Below are 10,596 nucleotides of genomic sequence, written 5' to 3'. Positions count from 1 at the left end.
CGTGGCACCGTGTGCACGCCGGGGCGCGCTCGCCAGGCTGGGGGCACCGGCTCGCGCGTGCGGCCGGTCGGAGTTCCCTTGCGCGGGACAGACGGGGGAACGCACGCTTCCCGGCGCCGCGCCCGGCGACGGCGCGGAGGGGCCCGCACTGACGGCCACGCGACACGAGGCCAGCCACCAGAAGCCCCCGGCCCACGCGCTGGTACCCGCGCGAGCCGAGCGGAGGAAGCGCCCGCCCGGCCGCGAGGAAGGGGGCGCGGCTCCCAGCGCTCCGCCCCGCCCCCCGCGCGGGGCGCCGGCCAATCGCCGCGCGGCGTGGGTCCCGCCCCCGCCGCCCCGCGAGCCCGCCCCGCGGCCCCGCCCGGCCGGTAATAATTAGGCGGCGGGCGGGGCGCCGCGTCAGCGCGGGGCGCCGGCCAATCGCCGAGCTCGGGCCCGCGGTCGCGTCACAGGCCGAACAACCAAACAGAAAAGTTTAATAAACAGCGGACGGAGGGCCGGCTGCGGCGGCGGCGGCGGCGGGGCCGGAGCGAGCAGGGGTTCGGCGGCCTCACCTGTCCCCACTCTCCGGCGGCGACCGGCGGCGGCGGGCAGCGCGGCGGGCGGGCGGGCGGGGAGGGCCGCCGCCAGGTGAGCAGCGCGGCCGGGGCCGGGGGGCCGGGGGGCCGAGGGGGCTGAGGAGGCTGTGGGGGGGGCCGGGGCCCGGAGCCGCTCCCTTCCCCCACCGGCCGAGGCGCGGCTGAGGCGCGGCCGCGGCGCTCCCGGGCTGGGGGGCGGGCGGAAGCCGGGACGGCGGGCGGGGCCGGGCGGGTCGGGGGCTGCGCTCGCGGGGCCCCCGCCCCCGCTCCGAGCAGTTGGCGGGCGGGGGGCGGGGGGCGGGCCTCCACCTGCTGCGCCCGCGGCCCCGGCTGGGGGCGGTCCCTCCTGTCACGGCGCGTTCCTGCGGCCCCGGTGGGTCGGTGGGGGCGGGGCGGGGCGGGGGTCCCGAGCGCCCCCGCCGCCCCTCCCCTGCAGCAGCCCGCCTAGGTGTGGGAGGGGGCGCCCCGGGACTCCTGTGCCCGCTGCACGTTGTGGGGCCGTGGGAGCCCGCACTGTGTGTGGCTTCCAGTCGGAGTTTCCTTTTCCCGACGGAGCTACGGTGACCCCCGAGGTTGGCCCGGGGCTAATGACCTGCCTGGGACTCACGGGCCAGAGCTTCAAGGGAAAGGTGCTCTTTTTCTGCAAAAGACGCACTTTTACGTTCATGCAACAGGTTGCCTCTCCGCTCTGCTCCTCGCACGTTTTACAGCATCCTCCGGGCGGGCAGGGGTGCCGGGGCGGCGGCGGGGGGGAGCCCGGGGGGAGTTGGCGCTCTCCGCGTGGGCGGTTCCGCGTGCAGCCGCCTTTCCTAAAGCAGAGGAGCGCCGAAGAAGAGGGGCCGGGGCGGGGCGAAGACAGAACCGCTGACTGCTTGCTCCCCCGCGAGAGCCGGCTCGGACGCCAGCTGGCAGCTGCTCGCCGGGGTCTCCCCTGTTCTGTGCCCCGCCGCCTCCCCGCGCAGATCAGTTCGGCGCAGGCAGTGTCGTGTTCAGCGTGGCCTTGCCTTTTAAGAAAGTACAGCTTCATCACGGCTGTGCGTCTGTCCGGAGCGCTCTTCTTCCGAGCTCGGTGACAGCAGCCGGGACCCTGGATGACTAGGTGACACCCTCCAGGAGTCGTGGCGCTTGGAGCTCCCGGCTCCCGGCCGCTGGGGCCCGTGAGCACTGCCTGTTTCCCGCTCCCGGCGCTCGCCCGCACGGGTTCCTCGAGAGCGAAGAGTGTAGACGGCAGGAGAGAGCGGGGGCGTTCGGGGCAGACTCAGAGCCACCGTGACTGGGTCCTGGTTTCTGAACGTTTGAAGGAAACCCAGGTTCCTGTCACTGTGCATGGACCATGAATCTTTTCCTTTGAAATCACACTGGGAGAAGTCAGGCACCGGTTGCTCTCTGCTTTTTCAATGCGAAAGCAAATATAAGTACAAAAAACACTTGATTGGGTGTAAAATAAACCATTGTGTGCCAGCCCCCCCTTTGTGTCATCTCTGGCAGATTACCTAGAACTTCTCTTCTTCCTCAGCATGCCGTGTCAGAGAAACCTGCCCTCCATCTGTCCCTCCAGCTTTGCAGACTTTGGTTAAGGGAAGCCCCTATCGGATGGCAGAGCCTCTGAGGAAAAGCATTAGGACCAAGGTGCTCTTCTGTGGAATGACATGGAGGGTGTCCTCCTGGACGTTTTTGGAGGAAGATGTGTGGTGGGTATTAGGATATGCTCACCGCACATTTAAGTACTTTTTAGTTCCTTAGCCTCAGATTTGTGAGTGCCCCAAGAGGTGCGCTTCTAGAGTGATGTGATATTTACCATGCTAACAGCAGTGCACTGACCAAATACGGAGCAGTATTAATTTCCGGAAAGTTTATAGATAGCTTCAAATAACTTGTTCTTAAAGGTGCAGGAGTAGAGATGCTTTGTTGTTGTAACCAGCATGGGTAGCGTGCAGACAACTATGAGGGTGCTTTTTTTTGGTAGGGCTGTTTTATTTATCCTGCCTAAAAGCTTTAAAAAAGCCTCCTTTTTGTATCAAGGGCAATGTTGTTTTTGATGTTTTTCCCCCCACACTTTTAAAAGGAATAGAAAGTTACAAAGAATAAATAACCATTGTTTTTGGGGTTTTTTTTAAGATTTTATTTATTTGCGAGAGAGAATGAGAGACAGAGAGCATGAGAGGGAGGAGGGTCAGAGGGAGAAGCAGACTCCCTGCCGAGCAGGGAGCCCGATGCGGGACTCGATCCCGGGACTCCAGGATCGTGACCTGAGCCGAAGGCAGTCGCCTAACCTACTGAGCCACCGAGGCGCCCTAAATAACCATTGCTAAAGCTTTGGCAGGTATACCCCCAGTCTTTCTGTTTGTGTATATTCTGAACAATTGGAAGTGGGATTCTGAACAATACTAGGTTGCCTGTACCTCCATCTCAACACCTTGTTGTACCCAGGATGGTAATAGTAGTCATCTAACTGGTATCCCTGCTTCAGCTCTCACTCTCCTGCAGTCTATGTGCTGTTCCTATGGGGGAACAATCATTTAAATGTGTAAATTAGAGGCTCAACACCCTCCGATTACTTTACAATACACAAAATAAAATTAAAACTTTTTACTATGGCATCTATACCCTAGACCAGCAATGTCCAATGGAAATATAATGGGAGCCACATAAGTAATTTAAAATTTTCTGATAGCCAGGGGCACCTGGGTGGCTCAGTTAAACATCTGACTCCTGATTTTGGCTCAGGTCATGATCTCATGGTTGTGAGATTGAGCCCCATGTAGTGCTCTACACTCAGTGGGAAGTCTGCTTGAGATTCCCTCCCCCACCCCGTTCTCAAATAAGGAAAATCTTTAAAACTTTCTGATAGCCACATTAAAAAAAGAGAAACAGGTGAGATATATTTTACATAACCCAAGATATTATGATTTCATTAAGTGATTAGCATAAGAAATTATTAATGGGATATTATACTTTTTTCAGACTGTCTTCAAAATCCAATATATATTTTCCACTTAGAGTGCATCGGGGACTGGCCATGTTTCAAGTGTCGAATAGCTAGCCACACTTGACTTGTGGCTGTGGGTTGGATGGTGCCGCTCTAGACCATCCAGCCTTGCGGGCTTTCCCCCTGACACCCTGACTCATGCACCTCCAGCTGTACTGGTCTTTTTGGGATTCTTGAGCATGCTGCGCTTGTTTCCTTAAAACTACTGTGTTTTGCTCTCTGGCACATCCAGTCGTATGTCTGCTCCTATGTCGTTGCTTCAGAGATGCCTTTGCAGACCAAGTTCCCTGACCCGGTGACTCTGCTTCATTTCCTTATGGAACCTGTCATCCGAAGTGGTTTATTTGGTTATTGTCTCTCACTGGACGGCAGAAGTTAGATCCACATACATAGGATTCTGTAAGGGCACATAGCATTTCATCTTACTGTAATTAGTCACCTGTCATGTGACTTGTTGCTTCATCCTTTTTCCACTATTAGTGTGGTGAAGAGCTAAGTCTTTCTCCATTTTCTTATTTCTTTGGGATTCAGTCTGTCTTACAGTGACTGAGTCAAAGTATATGAACATTTTTTTGTCTTTTTATAAATATTGTCAGATCTTTTAAAAATTTACCTAACATAAAGTTGACCAAACCAGTATAAAGTTTGACAAAAAACGTGAGAGAATACACCCTTCCTCCATATCTTTGCCAATGCTTGAATATTTTCCTTCCTGCCTTCCCTTTTCATAAGACTAATTATATATTTCTTTCTTTCTTTTTTTTTAAAGATTTTATTTATTTGACAGAGAGGGAACAGAAGCAGAGGGAGTGGGAGAGGGAGAAGCAGGCTTCCCACAGAGCAGGGAGCCCGACGCGGGGCTAGATCCCAGGACCCTGGGACCATGACCTGAGCCGAAGGCAGACGCTTAACGACTGAGCCACCCAGGCGCCCCCTGATTATATATTTCTTAGATTAATTATGGTGACGAGTGGAGAGATGGGTATTGTATCTTCTAGTTTGTCTTTTGCTCATTTGGGGCAGTGTTCTATATTCGCAATACCCTTTTTATTCTTTTATATATTTAGGATAGCAGCCCTTTGTCACATCCCGCAGATACTTTCCCTGGCTCTTTGTCTTTTATTTGCTTAGGGTATTTTTTATTTTAACTTGAAAGGGTTTTTACCGTTTAAGAAATTTAGGTTAATATCTCCTTTCTATGGCTACTTTACTTTCATATTTATTGGGTTCTCCTGCCCAGATAACTGTTTTCTTCTAGTTCTTTTATGGTTTCGTTTTCATGTCTCTCTTTCTGTTCTTCTGGGATTTGTTTTGACATCATACATGAAGTGAAATAACTTCCTTTATTTTTCCGTAATAATTAATCAGTTGTTTTAGCCCCATTAACAAAAATCTTTTTCTTGTTGCATTGAAATAAAGCTACCTTTATTATATACTGTATACTTGGTTCTTTTTAGCTTTTATTCAGTATTCATGATTTGATACTAGTGCACATTGTTTTAGTAGTTGGGAGTAATAATGTGTTTTCATTTTGTTACTGTTAATCTCCCTCCCTTTTCCTCCCCAAATTTTTGGCTGTTGCTTTGTTCTCCAGTTTTTTAGTTGATTCGTTAGGGTCTGCAGGTTGTTTTTGGGTTTTGAATTTTTAAATTAAAAAACTCTATTTCTGTATGTTGTATAATAAAAAATTTTAGCGCCATTAAATTCTCCTTTGCGTGTAATTTTAGCTATATTCCTTAAATGTTGACATATAAAAATATCTGTATTTATTTACTTGTCCCTCATCGCTGCCGTTGCTCCTTGCTACCTGAACTTTGTGCCCAGTGCTGAGGCCTCCATGGTGAACGGTGAACGCACAGGGCCTTTGCTTTCACCAAGTTCCGAGTCTCTGGGAAAGCTAGGCTATTAACAAACCAAAGAAAGAGTTTTCAGATGTTGACAAGCGCTAGGAAGGAAAGAAATATGGTGTGCCAGTAGAGATTGGCACGTGCTAATTGGATGTCCTGAGAATGTCTCTGTGAGGATGTAATATTTAAACTTAATGGTGGGACCAAGGTTTGTTTGGGGAATTTCTTTAAGAGTTTCCTGGATCTGTCAGAACATTAAAAAAAATAATATAACAATCGCACACTGAGTTTGTTTTGCAAATTTCTTTTTTTGTAAAAATTGCCTTGTAAACAGTTTTGAGCCGGAAGCTTGTCCTATAGAAAATTTGGAACTGTGATATTGAATTCTAAGATCAAGAAAGAGCTGGGGGAAGTTTTTCAAGCGAAGGGAACTGTTAGCACAAAAAGGACAGAAGAGCCTGGCTTGATTTAGGATTTGACAGAAGAGTGGAATGACTAGGGTTCACCGAGTGCGTAGTGTGGGTCCAGCAAGACTTCTTGGGGAGACTTGCATTATTTCCAAGAGATAGGGCTGCTTCCACTTCTCTGCGTTCTTACCCTGTTTGGATTCTGTGACCCAGATCAGTCTCCTACGAATAATTTAAGATGATTTCACCCCTTGGTACTTTCCTTCATTATTTCTACTGTATTTCCCAGTTTTTCTCCACTCAAGACCTTTGCATATGCTGTGCCCTTTTGCTTAATTGTGATTTCCTTGAAGAGTCCTTCCTTAATGCTGGCAAAAGAGGTTAAGCCCTCTGTTGGCTATATTTACTCATTTCATATCGGACATTTCTTCTGTACATACTTGTAATAACTGCAATTCATTAAGTGTATATCACTTGTTTTAGTGTCTGTTTCTTTCACGAGAGCTGCTATTTCCAAGCTGGTAGATAGTCACTTGTGGCTATTTAAATCCATTCAAATTAAGTAATACTATAAATTCTGTTCCTCGGTCGTACTAGTACTTACCAGTTGCTCAGTATCCACATGTGGCTAGTGGCTGTTGTACTGGACAGCAGAGATATAAATTTAAGTAGCCACTGGCTGTTGAAATATCACAAGTCTGAATGATTCCATAAGTATGAAGTATGAACTGGATTTCTACTACAAAAAAAAGAGAAAAAATCTCAATTCAAGAATGATTATATATTGAAGTAATGCTATTTTATATGTTTTGTGTTAAGTAAAATATATTACTACAATTAATTTAACTGTTTTAACATTGTAATGTGGCTACGAGAACACTGAAAACTACCCGTGGTTCCCATGACATCGCTGTGGGACAACAGTGGTCTGACTCCAGACCCTAAGTTTCCACAGTCCACAGCAGCTAGCGGTACCCAGCCCAGCATGCAGTAGGTGTTCTGAACCTTTGATGAGTTCATAAACTTTTCTGTTAACTTTGAACATTACTGTGTGGTCATCAAAGGATGTTACCTGTTCAGCTTGTGCTTTTCAAAATTGTTCATTGTCTGTGACTATAATTCTTTAAAAATTTCCATGACTGTTGAAAAAAGAAGCTTTTCTTTTGATAGCTATATAAAAATTAATTTTATCAAATAATTAGAGTGGATCATTTATTTTTTCATCTTTTGTTTATTTTTTTCTAGCTTAGGCTGCTAAGGAGAGAGGAGGGAACTTAGAGTCTGCGGATCTGTTTTCCATCACTTTTCTATGTCTCGCAGTTTACTTAGATTGGCAGTGGTATGTCACTTGGCACATGAAAATTTATGGCTATTAAATCTTAATAACTGAGTATTGGGAATGCTTTTTCCTTATACTTTGATCTTGATACTGTGATTCCTGTTCCTTTTTAGTTTACCTTTGTGGTGATCTTGTTTATCCCTGTAGACTTAAAAACAATTTATTGTCTTATAGAAAGATACCTCAGCTTGGTTTATGCTTTCCTATCCCTTTGTTTCCTTCATATTTCCTTTGTGTTTAGTATTTTGCTGAATGGGCCATTACCCTCTTCCCTCTTGCTCCCAGTGTTCCCCTTGTGTTGTTTTCCCTTAATGAATTGGGAGACACAGGGCAGGAGTTACAAACAAATACATGCCTCACTTTTATAAGCAATGTGTATTTGTCAGGAAATATTTTTCTAATTTTTTTTTTCTCCATTAGATAGTGGTTTTGAGACCACATCTTAAGTGACCTGGTCATGCTTCATGAATGTCAGGCTGGACCTTTTATCAATTACTGCATAAACCCACCTGTTAGCACCCAGGGGTGATGCCAAGGATTAATTTCTGTTGTGTGAAGAATAGTTGGAGTTGTTCTCAGTCCTTTAAAATTCTGAGGAAGCTTTCACCCTGTTCTGTACCTACCGAAGTTAATCCTAATCGTCTAGGTACTTACTCCTTATAGAGGGTCTTTTTAAAGTGAGATGAGACCAAGTTGTTCTGGCTTGTTATCATCTACATTGTTAGTTGATAGGTTTGGGAAGGCTTCGGAGCTCCTCCGCCACCAAGAATACACAGTATGTCCTTTGAATACTTGATGTTCAAAAAGTTGTATTGTCACATGCAATCAGGGAACCTTGGAACTTTTGCAGGCTTCTTGTTTCTGTGAAGCAGTATTGTTTTCAAATAATCTCAGTTGTGATGTTGCTTTCCTTTATTTTTGCTGTTTTCTTCTGCTACTGATATAGAAGTGGAATAAAATCCCCTTATTTTTAACCTGTGAGCCACCTAAAATGATATTTATCACTGTGAAGTTCTTTCAAGTAGGTCCTAGAGATCTTTGAATAATCTTGGTATAACCACGTCTGTATTTCTTTTTTTGGTTATAGATTGAGAGTGGTCCTGGTGTCATTTTAGTGAATGTAATATGTGTCTGTTTTATACAAATAATTAACTCTGAAGTGAAAAATTGATGTCAGAGCAAAGGTTTTTTCATTCCCGTAACTGTCTACTAATTTTATGCTTGCCAAATTTTAAGATATAAAAGCTTGCCATCTCTTTTTCTATAGCCCTGTCAAATTTTGGCCAACTTAAAACCCTTTTTTTTTTTTTCTTCCAAGTTTTATGCTGTAACTTGAATTATGTATTCTTTCTGTTATTTGCTCCTGTACCTCTTCTGCTTCCAGTGTTGTTTTGCGAGAGTGTCCACACAGTGGGAAGAAAACCTGAACTTGACTCGTGAAGTACTGGGCATTCAGAGCAGTGAATCCTTGCAAAGCATCTTGGGACTAGGCCTCTGTGAATTGGCTCTTTCAATTTGTCCACTTAAAAGGCATAATAGATGATGCAGCTGTTTGGGCTTCTGCAGGGTATTACTCCATATTCATATCTAGTTGCAATTATGTGAATTTTCAGTTTCCTACAGACTTCTCTTTGTATTCAAAACAAGTTTGTTGGCTTTGTGTTGTTCTAATGTATGGATTTTCTTTCAGGAAAAATGCTTGCAAGGTTTTGAACTTTGAAAACTGTACATTTAATTTTAAAAATTTTTATATAAACTTATTGAAAGTATTTTTGAGAAGAAACCACTTTAATTTGCATTACTTTTTTGGACTTATTTTTATAAATCAGTTAAAATTTTGGTAGGGGTGAAAATTAGACTTTACTGAACAAGTTAAATGCCATTCAGTCAGGTAGTGATTAATGTCAGAGTAATATTTGATTGGCCAAGCTATTAAGACATAAGCAGTTCTAATTAAAATAAACATAATAAAATACAGCAAACTTAGTAATGTATAAAGGCACGTGTTTGCGTGTGATGTCTTTGGAGTCTCCCCAGGTGACATTTACTGTCAGTATTCTCAGAGGAGTCTCCCTGCCTTTGGCTGCACTCTGGGCTGCTCACGGCCCCTTAAATTAATGAATGCCCAAGGAGGCTGCAAAATCGTGCCTACCCTTGATTAAAAAGCAACAGTAATTTAAAAATAAAACAACTAAAATCATCCTGAACTTCACCCAGAACTTGCGCTCAGGGCAGGTTGCCTTTGCCTTTTGTAGATGTCCGTTTGCCTTGGCTGCGCACTCACCGAGGCAGACATGTCAGGCCTGTAGATGTGTGTGCACTTTTAAGTAGAAATACCAGAGTTTGAGGGCCCCCCCAATTTTTACCCTGCGATGATGCTGGGGACCAGAGTAGCAGTAACTTTGGTGGTGCAGAAATGAGTATTTTGCATTTAGTGTTTCAGGGCTATCTATTTTCCATGACTTAAATGATCCTATTTTTAAGTCTTAGAGAAAATACTGTTTTTGTTCAGTTTGGCAGAATTTTGCAGTGGATTTTCTGTTGCCACTTGAAAAATTCCAGACAACCTGTGAACTCTATTGTAAAGGGAGTGTGTCTTATACAGAGCTTCACTTTACCTTCATGGCTGTGTAGAACCTAAAATGACGTAGGCTAAGAGCATCGTGTTTTGAAGAGTTGGTCCCAGAACTGCAGGTGGGCGCTGCGGCTGTCAGACTTTGGTCGCGGCGCCTCGGTGTGTGCGTTTTCACCCAGACAAAAGAGTGAGCAAAACACTTTGCCCTGGGAAACCGAAACACTGCCTACTGTCCCTTTAAGAAACCAGCTTATCAGAGGGTTTCGGCGGGTGCGACCGAACCTGCTAGCAAGGAAAAGTTCTTTAAAATAATGGATGTCAGCCGCGTCCAATCGCAGCGACGAGCTTCCCGCTCGGGGCGGGGCGTGTCCTCGTCGGCCAGTAGATTGCAGGGGGCGGGGCCTGCCGTTCATGCTTGGTTGCCGTGGAGCACAGCTTCAAGTGAAGTTAATCTGAGGGGAAGCAAGCAGAAAATTGTGGAGGTTTTGGTGGTAGGATTTTTGTTCCGATCTTCTAATAATCCTTTATTTTACACTTTTGCTCCTTTATGCTTCTGTGTGTGCTAGGTTCTGTCATTGTGGTATTTTCTGATGCAAACCGAACATTAACATTAAGCAGGGAAGCAGAACAAAAGGGCTGTTTGGACAGGAAATAGGTGTTGAGAGGATCAAACTTGACTTTGTTCGTCAGGATCTCTAGTTGAGAGCCTGAGTGTGGTTAGAGGTCGTGGGGGCCGGGGTCCTCTCCAGCAACGGGCTTCCTCGCCCTCACAGCTGGAGGGGGTCGTGCCCCTGAACTCAGGGGGTCGTTGAATCCACGGGAGGGCGGGCGGCGGGGGCTCGGGCGCGAGTGCGGTCACTG

General features: G+C 46.5%; 1 protein-coding gene across 8 annotated transcripts in view; it reads left to right on the top strand.

Annotated features, from left to right (window-relative positions):
• The first annotated feature begins 520 nt into the window (after positions 1-520).
• ZFAND6 (zinc finger AN1-type containing 6) overlaps positions 521-10,596 on the top strand; it is a 69,087-nt gene continuing 59,011 nt past the window's right edge. Inside the window, exon 1 of one of the 8 annotated variants that reach the window (XM_081831801.1) lies at positions 521-630. The gene's annotated coding sequence lies outside the window, so the exon portion shown is untranslated. Of the gene's footprint in view, positions 631-10,130; positions 10,227-10,596 lie in introns of those variants that run through there. The other 7 variants (XM_081831796.1, XM_081831802.1, XM_081831800.1 and 4 more) reach the window with 7 other exon arrangements.

Source organism: Leptonychotes weddellii, chromosome 9 (genome assembly GCF_054177405.1).
Source record: "Leptonychotes weddellii isolate Sample4059 chromosome 9, ASM5417740v2, whole genome shotgun sequence".
In the NCBI taxonomy this organism is placed as follows: Eukaryota; Metazoa; Chordata; class Mammalia; order Carnivora; family Phocidae; genus Leptonychotes; species Leptonychotes weddellii.
The sequence above is the reverse complement of the archived record's forward strand: the minus strand, read 5'-3'. Positions and strand labels throughout refer to the sequence as shown.